The sequence below is a fragment of the Xiphophorus hellerii genome, chromosome 13, assembly GCF_003331165.1.
Source record: "Xiphophorus hellerii strain 12219 chromosome 13, Xiphophorus_hellerii-4.1, whole genome shotgun sequence".
NCBI classification, from domain to species: Eukaryota; Metazoa; Chordata; class Actinopteri; order Cyprinodontiformes; family Poeciliidae; genus Xiphophorus; species Xiphophorus hellerii.
This window is the reverse complement of record NC_045684.1, coordinates 25,416,834-25,429,441: the sequence shown is the minus strand read 5'-3', so window position 1 is coordinate 25,429,441 and position 12,608 is coordinate 25,416,834.

Sequence of the window (12,608 nt, the reverse complement as noted above, 5' to 3'; positions counted from 1 at the left end):
TAAACACAAGTATCTATTACTCAATCACAATTTTTGAGTACTTGTCCCATCTCTGTGTAATAGTAAGATAAATAACAGTTATATTTACTGTAGGACTGATGAACTATAGCAAAATAAGCTTAGCTAATGTAGCTTTTTATCTGCAAGTTAAGACTTACATGTGGCCTACGAGTATGCTGCTACATGTACTCACTGTTCCAGTCACAATAACTTTGTTATTCACATGAAGAGTTTGAACGTTGTTTACAAAGTCGTCTAAATATTGATTTTATTCGTCCATGGACTTGGGGCTCTGAAGCTCCTCCATGTTGTACACTCTCTTCATGTTCACTAGGGAGTTAACTATGTCATAATAGGAGATCGAAGGCAGCTTGTCCACATCATCTGACTTATTTTCATTCTCCGTCTCATACGGGTCGATCCCGACAGCAGTGATTTAGTGTATCTTTCTCTTGCACATTAGTCAAGAGTGTCCACATATTTTCTTTTTGTTGGTCTCGAAGCCATGGGTCCGCTAAGCCTTCCGCTGCTCTTCCCTACCAAGATCACTTCCGGTTCTGACTTGTGAGAGCTATGTATTCACCTGGCTTGCTTCAGCTGTCGTCGCCATAAGACCACTTCTGGTTCACAGTCAAGTCACTTAAACCAACGTAAATAATCTGCAGGGCCCCCCAGGGAATGGGAGGAGAGACTCCAACATCAATAAAGTACATTGAAGGTACGATTAAAACAAACAAAACACAATCTAGGATATAAATGTATAATATAAAGTTATTCTGCATTTTAAGACACATTAGATGTTTTCCCTTTATTGTACTATTATTATTCCTGCACGTAGTGTCACCAAGCATAAACCTAAATGACAGAGAAGGCTTTGTAGTTCCTTTAGTTTAAACTTGATAAACTAAATACAATATTAACACACACACACCTGATGGCCACAGGGCGCCGCAGCGCAGAGACACTTGCCCAGATCAACACCAGACGACTTCAGGAAGAACATATACTTCGAGATCAAACGTGAGACAAGGCACGACATGCACTGGCAGATGGAGGAAGGGGACAGCAATTTCTGTCTCCAGTCCATTTGATGTTTTTTGATTATGACTCTCCATCAGAAAAAACGGATTTTAAATTCCTCCTTTGAGACCATTTGTCAGCTTTCCTTAGCCGCCACGTAGCTCTCCAGCTCAAGCAGCTGCAAACACTTCTTTCATTTATTTCCCCACAGCATAACATGCTTTAGCCTGCCCAATCAACCGGCACCCACACAAACCTGTTCACACAGCGTCCCAGGCAGGCGTAACAAAAATTGGACGAAGATTTGAAATAACAGTGCTTCCCAGGAGAGAAGGTTTTTTTGGGTTTTTTTCTTCCTCCTGGCAGGTGGGAATTGATAAATCACTCTGGAAAAAACACTGCTGCGGTTCCTGCTCAAGTGCGGCGCTGCTGCCGAATGGCCGGGGCAGCTCTCAGGGTCACCACAATCAATTCCCTACATTGCACATCTTCATCTAATCCTAACTGCACCTCTACAAAACAGTAACATGGCAACAATGCACTTCTATTTGCCGTTATTACGCCTATAAATCATTGACGGGTTTTTGCTTTAAGGTCGATTTGGAACATCTTCCTGAAGGATGTGATGAGGCTTCGTCTTGGCAGCCGAAGCCTTCTTGGTTTGCTAATAATCTCGGGAAGGCGTATGTGGATCTGTCTCATTGGAGGCAATTTTTCTCATCTCGTCTCATTCACGAAGGATTTTAGCTGACAATCTAACCGGGGAAGCAAGAGAAACGGTGATTTGCAAAACTGTTTGAACCCATTGCACCGTCTTGCTTTTTGTACCGTCAGAACCACAAAGTTTGACGTATTTTATTGGGACTTCACACAGCGCACCAACAAAAAGTAGTGTATAATTGTGAAGTGGGAAAAAAGTGTTACATTTAAAAAAAAAAAAATTAAGATAAGAAAAGAACTCCTGGAAGACTTTCACGTCTTGCTCTCCTTTCCTTGTTTGTCTCTGAATTTCTGCCCAATCTCTTAGCCGCTTCTCCGACTGCCTACTTAACAATCACTCACCCCAACTTTCTGTGCCCGTCTGTCACTGCTTCAGCTCCCTTCATGCATACACAGAACATGAACACAACAAAAACAAATTTCATATGTTACCCAAATTTACAGAATTTCCCTCCTACACCACTCAAATTTCCTAGACAAAGTAAGACAAGAAACGTTCTTTCTATCCAACTATCATCATCTGTTCCTCACAAGTTCTTTCCAGTCAAATCTTCATGGATTCCCACCTACAGGTAGAAGACACAAATCTATTCTGAGTTTTCACACCTGATACTCCAGGAGATCCAGTATTTTGGGATGTATCCAAAAACCAAACCCATTGAAAAACCGGTTCCCCTCCTCGCCTGTGGTGGTGCTGCACCAAAAACCACTGAAGGAGACAACACAAAAATCTTTGAAGAAAACACTGAGCCCAACTTCCTTATTCACAAAAGGTAAACAAATATAGTGGCGTCAGATTTTAGCAGTTGTAGGATTTCTCTTTCATCTTTCCATTTCTCCCACCAGCACTAGACTTACACGTTTGTTTTGGTTGTATTTACCCAGAATGCTCTGTGTTATAGTCCACTTCCTGATTATTTAAGCAGCCTCCGGTCCACTTGGCGTTAACATATGAATTTGAACAAAACCAGAGTTCACTTCAGTCGAACTGGTTCACGTCAATCGAACAGGTTTGTAGGCAGATCAGAATTTGCGTTTTAGGTCCGCATCAGAGTTTGATTACACATTCACACCTCCCGAAACAAACCGGACTTTCTACACAAACAAACAGGAGTTGTATTAAAGCGGACGGACCAGGATTTACACAATAACCACCTTAAAAACCACTTACTGACACATTTTTTGTATATTTAAAAAAAAAAAAAACATTACTCAAACATAAAGGTTTTTGATTGTGATGCATTCTGTCTTTATGCTCCAAAAAAACAACTGGAGCATTAATTAATATAATGTATTATTGATTATCCTCAATGATTTTGATGATGGCCTTTGATAATTGGTTATTGTGTTTTTATTACATGAAGCACTTTGAACTACCTTGTTACTGAGCTTAATGTGACAAAATGCGAAAAAGATTCAGGGATACACAGTAATGTTGAGTAAATTAAAATATGTCTTCCAATGTTGCCTGTTTTGAAAATAATCTCAAGGAAGTAATTAACATATTTGTCATTAAACCCACATTTATACATTAAAAATGTTTTTTTTTTTTAAAATGGGTATGATGTAATATTCTATACTGAAAGGTCACGTCTTCTTCAGCAGTACGGAGAAAATTATCATAATTAGCAGGCTTAAAAAGCCTGCAGGTAATCACTCTATACAATGTGATTCACTTGGTGAACTGAGTTTCTGACATTCTAATTTATTGAATGAGTCTACACATTTGTGTTTCTCATTTCACCTTAAACATGCAGGATTTTACCTGATGAACTATCAGGAGGAAAGATGAAAGAAATGAATGAAATAAGTGAGGTCACTTTGGAGAACAGAAGAAGAACGAGGCACAAAAATAAATAAAAATCCATTCCTGGAAGTGGCAAATGCTCAAAAGAGCTCTGCTCTATTGTTCCAGGTGGCTAATAAATTTAGAAAGCACAGAGAATAAGAGTTGATTTACGCTCTGAATAACAAAAGAGGGAAACGCATACAAATTGGGCCGCGCTCGAAAGTTGAGGATTTGTTAAGGGGGGAAAAAAAGTGCTTGTAAGGATTTTGGCCCCTCTGGAGAGCGGCCCCGGCGAAGTGGTAATCCCATTGTGCTGAGATGAGATGCTGCATCCCGCTAAGTGACCTTGGCTCCATGTGGGAAGGATGATGCCAGAGGGACGCACGCACACATCCTGCTAGGAGGCAACGCAGCTTGGCTCCGGCGCGGATCGCAGGAAGAACGTCCCTGTGGCTCTCTGGCTGAATAGGGAGCCAATCAGATCTTCGTTTCTATTAGCAACAACAGAAAGGAGAATTTTTTTTCCCGATTCTCACAGTCGAAGCTGGCAAGACTTAGAGACACAATATCTGATGTCAGCCGAGCTATAAGAGGCAGATGATAAAATGAATTAACTTTTACTTCATTGCTGTGTAACACACACGCACACCCCCGCAAAATCAGACACACAACTATTGGAGAGTCAGTACAATGGTTCAAAGTCTTTTGTTTTCTATTTCTATGATTATCCAACACAGATACCCAGCTTCCCTCCATCTTAGTCATATAGAAGCTCTACAGTTCCATTCAAATGGCTAGTTTTATGAAAAATTGACTTATTTTAGCTTTACATCATGTTATAATATTATTCCCTCATCAAAAACAAACCAGGAGTGTTGCCTTGATTCGTTCATGCAGGTTTGAGAAATCCTTTAATCTCCATGGCAACCATTCAGCTGTGCAAAACGCCTCTGTAGACCTAGCCCCGCCTTTGAGGACAAAGCTCCTCCTCTGAACTTCAGGGACTCTCCCACTCAGCTCCTTCAGACTAGTCAGCAGCAATTAGCAAACACCTGATGGAACTGAGCATCTGCTGAGCTCATTAAAGGAGCTACTTCTCATTAAAAAGCTGGTAAAAATGTTGTTAAAGGGTTAATAGAGGAACCATGTTGTGATGACTTCCTGGAGGTGGAGCTTCAGAAAGAGCAGGAGAATCTTAAAGAGACAGAGGCCTAATTTCAAGGCGGTAAATTACAAAATAAAATTTCCTTCAAGTAAAGGATTTTAATAACAACTGAACATAACACAGCTACTGAATTGTGCTACAAATTAAAAAATTAAACAAAAATATAAAAATTATGAACAGAAGTCAAGAAAAAGAACAAGTCGGAACATAACAAAGTTACTGCAACATCCAAAAAATACTGACATCTAACATCAACATGTGAAAATCTCAGACCTTTCTTCTTGACTTCAGTACAGTGTAGGGCTGATTCGGTGATTGCCATCCAGTTATTAATTGATTAATCCAAAAAACAAAAGGTGCTGAATAATTTTTTCTTTCTTTTACAAAACCTGAACTAAAAAAAATGTCACTTGAGGACTTCAGTATAGAAAATATTAACAAAGGTTTTTTTGTAGTTTTTACACACAAAATGTATTTATATTATGTACAGTTTAACTTAATTACTGCCCTGACTATTGTTTCAGGAAATTCTTTTTTTTTTTTGAGTCTGTATATTCCAGTTAACCATTACTAAATGAGTTGTATGATTATTTCAATAGTCAGTCCATCATGATTACTCCAATCAATTGTCATGAAGTGCGGGTGGTGAGAGTGGTGAGGCAGAATGCAGCGGACCCAGGAATGATGAATATGTGGATTTAATGACGAAAAACCAGTCAAAACAACGGACAGCAGGCACACGGAGACACTGAAGCTAACATAGACGAAACATTGACGACGACTAGACTGGACATTGACGAGGACCCGACGAAGAACAAAGAACACAGGTGGAATTAAATACACGGGAGGGTAATCACAGAGACGAGACACACCTGGGAACAATCAAGGGGAGGACAGGACAACGAAGAGACTAAGGACACAGAAAACTCTAAATAAACACAGAAAAACACAGATCCTGACAGTACCCCCCCCTCAAGGGCGGCTACCAGACGCCCAAAAAACAAAAACACAACAAGGGTGGGCGGAGGGGTGCTGGACGGGGGGCCAGAGTTCAGAAAAAAACAAAAAACAACCCACCGTTGTGGGCGGAAACACAGGGAGGGCCAAGAGTCCATAAACAAACAAAAAACTACCCACAGGGTGGGCGGAGGCAAAGGAGGCGGGAACCACGGAGGCAGTCCGGCGGCCGTCCGCGGCGCTGGAGGCGGGAACCACGGAGGCGGTCCGGCGGCCGTCCGCGGCGCTGGAGGCGGGAACCACGGAGGCGGTCCGGCGGCCGTCCGCGGCGCTGGAGGCGGGAACCACGGAGGCGGTCCGGCGGCCGTCCGCGGCGCTGGAGGCGGGAACCACGGAGGCGGTCCGGCGGCCGTCCGCGGCGCTGGAGGCGGGAACCCCGGAGGCGGTCCGGCGGCCGTCCCCGGCGCTGGAGGTGGCGATGAGTCCCGGGGGCCGCCCACAGACGGCGACGACGAGCCCCCCGAGGCAGGGTCTCTGGTGGAGCACAGGGGGTCTCGGTCGGAGCACAAGGGGTCTCGGTCGGAACGCTGGGGGTCTGGGTCTCGGGTGGAACGCTGGGGGTCTGGGTCTCGGGTGGAACGCTGGGGGTCTCGGTCTCGGGTGGAACGCTGAAGGTCTCGGTCTCGGGTGGAACGCTGGGGGTCTCGGTCTCGGGTGGAACGCTGGGGGTCTCGGGTGGAACGCTGGGGGTCTCGGGTGGAACGCTGGGGGTCTCGGGTGGAACGCTGGAGGTCAGGGTCTCGGGTGGAACGCTGGAGGTCAGGGTCTCGGGTGGAACGCTGGAGGTCAGGGTCTCGGGTGGAACGCTGGAGGTCAGGGTCTCAGGAGTCGGGGTCTCGGGAGGAACACAGAGAGCCTCGGGTGCGCCGGCTGGAACGCCGGCTGATTCGGCCTGGGGTGCGCCGGCTGGAACGCCGGCTGATTCGGCCTGGGGTGCGCCGGCTGGAACGCCGGCTGATTCGGCCTGGGGTGCGCCGACTGGAACGCCGGCTGAAACGGCCTCCGGTGCGCCGGCAGGAACGCCGGCTGATTCGGCCTCGGGTGCGCCGGCTGGAACGCCGGCAGAAACGGCCTCGGGTGCGCCGGCTGGAACGCCGGCAGAAACGGCCTCGGGTGCGCCGGCTGGAACGCCGGCTGATTCGGCCTCCGGTGCGCCGGCTGGAACGCCGGCTGATTCGGCCTCCGGTGCGCCGGCAGGAACGCCGGCTGAAACGGCCTCCGGTGCGCCGGCTGGAACGCCGGCTGGAACGGCCTCCGGTGCGCCGGCTGGAACGCCGGCTGATTCGGCCTCGGGTGCGCCGGCTGCGCCGGTTGGGGGTGCTGGTCCCGGAGCTGGAGCTGGATCTGGGCTGGCGGAGAAACTGTGCGGATTGGGAGGCAGAGGGTTACCTCTCAGCACGGCAGCCGCCGTCAGGCACTCCCTCTCTGCCTCCTGTTGCAACTCCGCCAGCCCCAGATGCGGAAGTCGCGGGATCCAGTCGTCCAGCATGATCACCAGGCATGTGGCTATGTTCAGGCGGTGACGGGCGGAGTATGGCCTTGCCACCTCTTCGACATAGGCCTCTATTGTTTTAAGTAATCCTGCTGGGTCCATAATAAAGCGAGCCTCACCGTTCGGTATGGTCGGGTCCTTCTGTCATGAAGTGCGGGTGGTGAGAGTGGTGAGGCAGAATGCAGCGGACCCAGGAATGATGAATATGTGGATTTAATGACGAAAAACCAGTCAAAACAACGGACAGCAGGCACACGGAGACACTGAAGCTAACATAGACGAAACATTGACGACGACTAGACTGGACATTGACGAGGACCCGACGAAGAACAAAGAACACAGGTGGAATTAAATACACGGGAGGGTAATCACAGAGACGAGACACACCTCGGAACAATCAAGGGGAGGACAGGACAACGAAGAGACTAAGGACACAGAAAACTCTAAATAAACACAGAAAAACACAGATCCTGACATCAATTGTTTTAAACCTAAAATGTATGTAGACTTTGAAACTTGTAACATGTTCTAAAAATGTTCTGAAGATTTCTTCCTCTCATTGTTCTGGCATTTACTAAATATAAATAATTTTGATAATGCTATCTAACCTTAAAAGAGGTTTGGGGGGGGGGGCGAGTGGGGAAATGTGCCCTGTTTTATTGTTAGGAAGTGAGGAAAAAAATGCTATTTGTCTGTGTATGTACGTAAATCTCTAATGTCAACAGTTTTAAATAATCCAAGATGACAAAATAATGCTGATAATATAGAAGTCGCATGAACTGATTCACAACAGCTGAGACAGAATGCAAAACGAAGCTCTCGTGAAGATACAAATCTCGTCAAAGTCGGAGACCTCGAAATCTATCTCCCATTCATTGTTAATTGAACTTGTCTGGACTAACACTGGAGAGGAATTGTTCTAGCCTGCGGTATTGATTGACCTGCGTCGGGCCTTCAGGGGAACTGTGGCAACGCTGCAGAAAGAGCACAAATTCCACCTCGCCATCCTTTTTGTAATTACAACCAGACATTACCTCCTCTCCTACATAAAGAATTCATGACCCGAGGACAAAGGTACGCCACTGAAAAGTAGACAAGACTCGGCTGCCAATCAGCGGATAGAACGGTAACTTCAATTGAAAGTTTGCCGTCCAGTTGGCGGGCGTTGAAGCCGTGACAGGTTCAGAACTTCGTAATACAGGTTAATATCCCGTCTGTTATCTATCTGCTTTGCATTTTAATGTTACTAGGCAAATAATTCTCCAGCATCTCATTTGTTCTTATCTGATACTGCAGCCAGTGTGATATAAACTGTGACTAAACAGCCATTTATACTCACTTTTGAATGCGCAGAAGAAAGTTCTCTGTCTTCTGCGTTCATTTTGTGCTTCATCTTCTGATGCAATACCACCAGTAAATATGGGGGGCAGTGTGGAGTAGGGTAGCTAACCTCTGATTAACAGGAGGAATAAGGAGAAAGATGAAGTGGTCAAAATGAATGTTTTGCTGTAGGGGTGGACTCTTGCTGATGTCTTGTTGAAACAATTGAATCTGATTTTACACGATCACTAACCCGTCACAGCTCAATCGTGAAGGAAGCTACGCTCTGAAGCTAGCCGGAAATTGTCTAAATGGGGAAGTATTTTGTGTTTTCCAATTACATCATGCCATTTTACAGCACAGTTAAGTATCTTTGTTACTTTTAGTTGTTATAAAAATGCTATACATATCAAATATGACTTAAAAGAAAATTGACTTTGCAATTTAGCATCTTCACGTTGGGCCTCTGTCTCTTTAAAAATTCCACCTTCAGGAAATCATTGCAGCCTGGTTCCTTTTAACAACGTTTTTACCGGCTTTTCACTGAGAAGTGGCTCCTATAATGAGCTCAGAACATGCTCAGTTCCACCAGGTGTTTGCTAATTGCTGCTGGCTAGTCTGAAGGAGCTGAGTGGGGAAGTCCTTGAAGCTTGTAAGCCTGGAAACTGCAGCTCAGAGGAGGAGCTTTGTCCTTGAAGGCGGGGCTAGTTCCTCTCAGGTGTTTTCCACAGCTGCTTGGTTGCCACGAGAGATTAACGGATTCCTCAAACATGCATTGAAGAATTAAGGCAATGTTGAGGTATGTTTTTGATGAGGGTATAACATTATAACATGGTGTAAAGCTCATAAAAAGTTAACTTTACATAGTACTGTCCCTTTAAACATTTGCCTTGCACTGACTTTAGTTGCTCAATATTTGGAAGTGTGGCCAGCAACATTGCCGACTTGCAACCACAAGCAGACTACAATTCTAAAACCGTGCAGCTACTCAGGGTCATCGTTCACGACTCCTCCTTCTGTTTGCTGATTGGCCCGGTGGAAATATGTGTCCTGAGAAATCCAACTCAATGGGAGAAATCCCAGAAAGAGCCCTGAATTGAGATGAGAGTTGAACGGAATTGCGTAGGAAAGCAAAGTTCAGGCTCACGTTTTGGTTTTCTTTTCTTATTTTTCCTGTCCTCAGGGGATCCTCTGCACTTCGGGAAATGAAAAGATGTGCCCTGGCATGCAGCAGGTTTATTTTCAGGAGGTGCTAATTAAGCACTACCAAGTTTAGCTTCATGATGGGGAGGACAGAATGGCCAGTTGGTTCAAATGTTGTATAATTTCTTTGATGTCAGTTTACTAAGAATAGAAGCATAGAAACATCCGTTATCTTCCCACAATGAGGAAATTTCTGTGCAACAGCAGCAAAGTGACAGGCAATAAAAACATTTACGCAAAAACTCAAATACTAAAACACAGAATAAAGAATTAAATAACATTTAATTAGTTTACTTGATGCTTATGTTTCATTATTGGTCACCGTAATGACTAACTATAGTCATTACGGTGACTATTATAATGACCTATCTTGCTCTTTCTTTTTGTTCAGCAATTTGTCATAATTTGTCAAAGTTTGTCCTCTTTTAAGGACCTGTGACATTTCTCAATTTCTTTATGTTTTATTTTTATTTTTGGGTAAATAAAACCCACATTTCTCAAAAGTACTAGTGTCCTCAAGCCTTACTTCTTTTTTTTTTTGTTCATTACAAAGGCTGAATAGAGGCGCACATCACACTTTTCTGATTGCAATTTGTAAAAACCATACATGTATCCATCTATCTATCTGTAATTTAAAATCATCCCCGGCTTACTTTTTCTCTGTAAAAAATAAATAAACAAAATAAAACTGCAGTATAATACACCCAAGATTTCAGAGTGCAACATGATAAGGTGTGAAAATAATTCAAGAGCTCTGACTACATTTTGGGGATTTATTACAACATTTTGAGCCTTGAGAAACACGAAGCCATTTCTCATCATTCCATCTTTTTTTTTTTTTGACAAAATAGCCAAGAAAACTGGTTTGGTTTTCTTGTGATTAATAAAATGTACAAACTTTGTTTCTAGAGAAAAGAAGGTTTCTTGTTTTTAGAGTATAACACAAGTTCACTCACAATGAAACTAGCTTTGTTACGCCAACATAATGAGACGAGTTACTCATTTCTTAAACCAATGGAAACTATTTTTTCCAATGGGGCTTTTAGAAGCGTCCGTGCTCTCGGGGTTTGTCTGATAACAGAGCTGTAAACTCATTTCTCTCCACTTTGAGCTTCTGTCTGACGATGCCTTCGCTACAATCAATGTCAGAGAGGAATGAGATTGATTTTCCCAGCCCAATCAGTAGTTATCAACAGCCCGTCTGACTTAAACATCATTTTAAGCCGACATCGACGTGAATCTCGCTAACGCGTTTCTTTTCAAAGGGCGGCACGAGCGAAGCCTAGTGAAGCGAGTCGTGTTTAATCACGTCGCTCCATTTCTGATTCGGCAGCCACGCTTGGAAAGAGGTGAACAAACTGAGAAACAAACGGCAGATCAAAAGGCATGGACCGCACAAAGTCGAGGCATCTGTTTACGGAGCATCAGGTCGAAGGAGGCAAGCATAGCCAGGTTGCGTTCGGGTGCTTCATCCCACAAAGCAGCAACAAACAAAAACATTATATAATTATATTTTTAAAACTATTCGCATGCTTGGATGTTTTACTGTTTTTATTGCTTTTGCATAGCAATCATGAGCAACAAAAAATGGCTGTTTTTTTTTGTTGAGAAATTACCACAAAAAAACCCTTTAATGTCAAAGTGACAACTGAATTTTACCAAATAATGACTATTGGAAAAAAATTTGTTGTACTCCCTTTGAAGGTGCGGTATGTGATGTTTACAAAAAAAAATCACATTTGTTAAAAGATCAAAATGTTGTGACAGATGGTCTATGAAAAGATCCAGCTCCTATTTCTGTCTGAAGCAATGCACCGCTCCCTGTCAGAAACAACCCATCAGGGCCAGGAGGCGGGTCTTAGCGCTGTCAATCAACCTCATGTACGCTAAATGTGCTAATGGCGGAGAAACAACTTAATGTTACAGAATATCCCTCCATCTGCCATCATCGGTTGGTCATGCTAACTAACCATAGCATTCACAACAACATTGTGATTGACAGCGCTAAGACCCCTGGCTCTGATTGGTTGTTTCTAGTTAGCACTAGGAAAAGGCAGAGGACTTTTTTTTCACAGATTATCTCTCTCAAACCATACTGTAACAACATAGTGACAACAACAAATATATATATATATATATATGTATATATATATATATATATATATATATATATATATGTGTGTGTGTGTGTGTGTGTGTGTGTGTGTGTATTAAAGGTTATATACTGCCTGTACCCTGGCCTTTACTCAGAAAATGCAATCTTCCTGTAAATTAGTCCTCATACAAAAGGACAGCATTAGTTCAAATATAGCTGATTTTATTTCTATTTACCTCATGACTCTGAAAGTACTGGGCGGGGGGTGGGGGCCTGCAATAAATCCATTTCTCCCTTTAACAGCAGTAATCATCCTGGGTTCACAATTGGTGCAAAACACCATGGCAACAAACATTACCATATCTGCCATCACAGCGGTACATTGTGGCCAAAAGGAAGAGAAGAAAACAAGATTTTTGCATACAAGCTCTGCTTCTGTTTCCCAGCTCCCGTTTTCACCGGCCTGTCTTCGCTTTCCCACGCAGCGAAGACGCGCTGCGTTCCCCACTTTCCCCGATGCAGATGTGGTGCCAGCAGGCGGCGTTCCGACGTGCACGCTCAGCTGACTTGTTAAGGACCCGTGCAGCCAAAGCGCCAAACAGTCTGCTGAACTTAAGACAGTTCAGCAGCCGAAACCACACAGGAAATGGTGGGGAACTTATCTACATGCAAACAGGGTGTTGTACAGGCTGCTGGATAAAAGTTGCTCATATATTTAAGAGAAAAATTGACACGAGTGTCGTCCTTAACAAAATAGTGTGACCTTTTTGAACTTTATCCATTAACC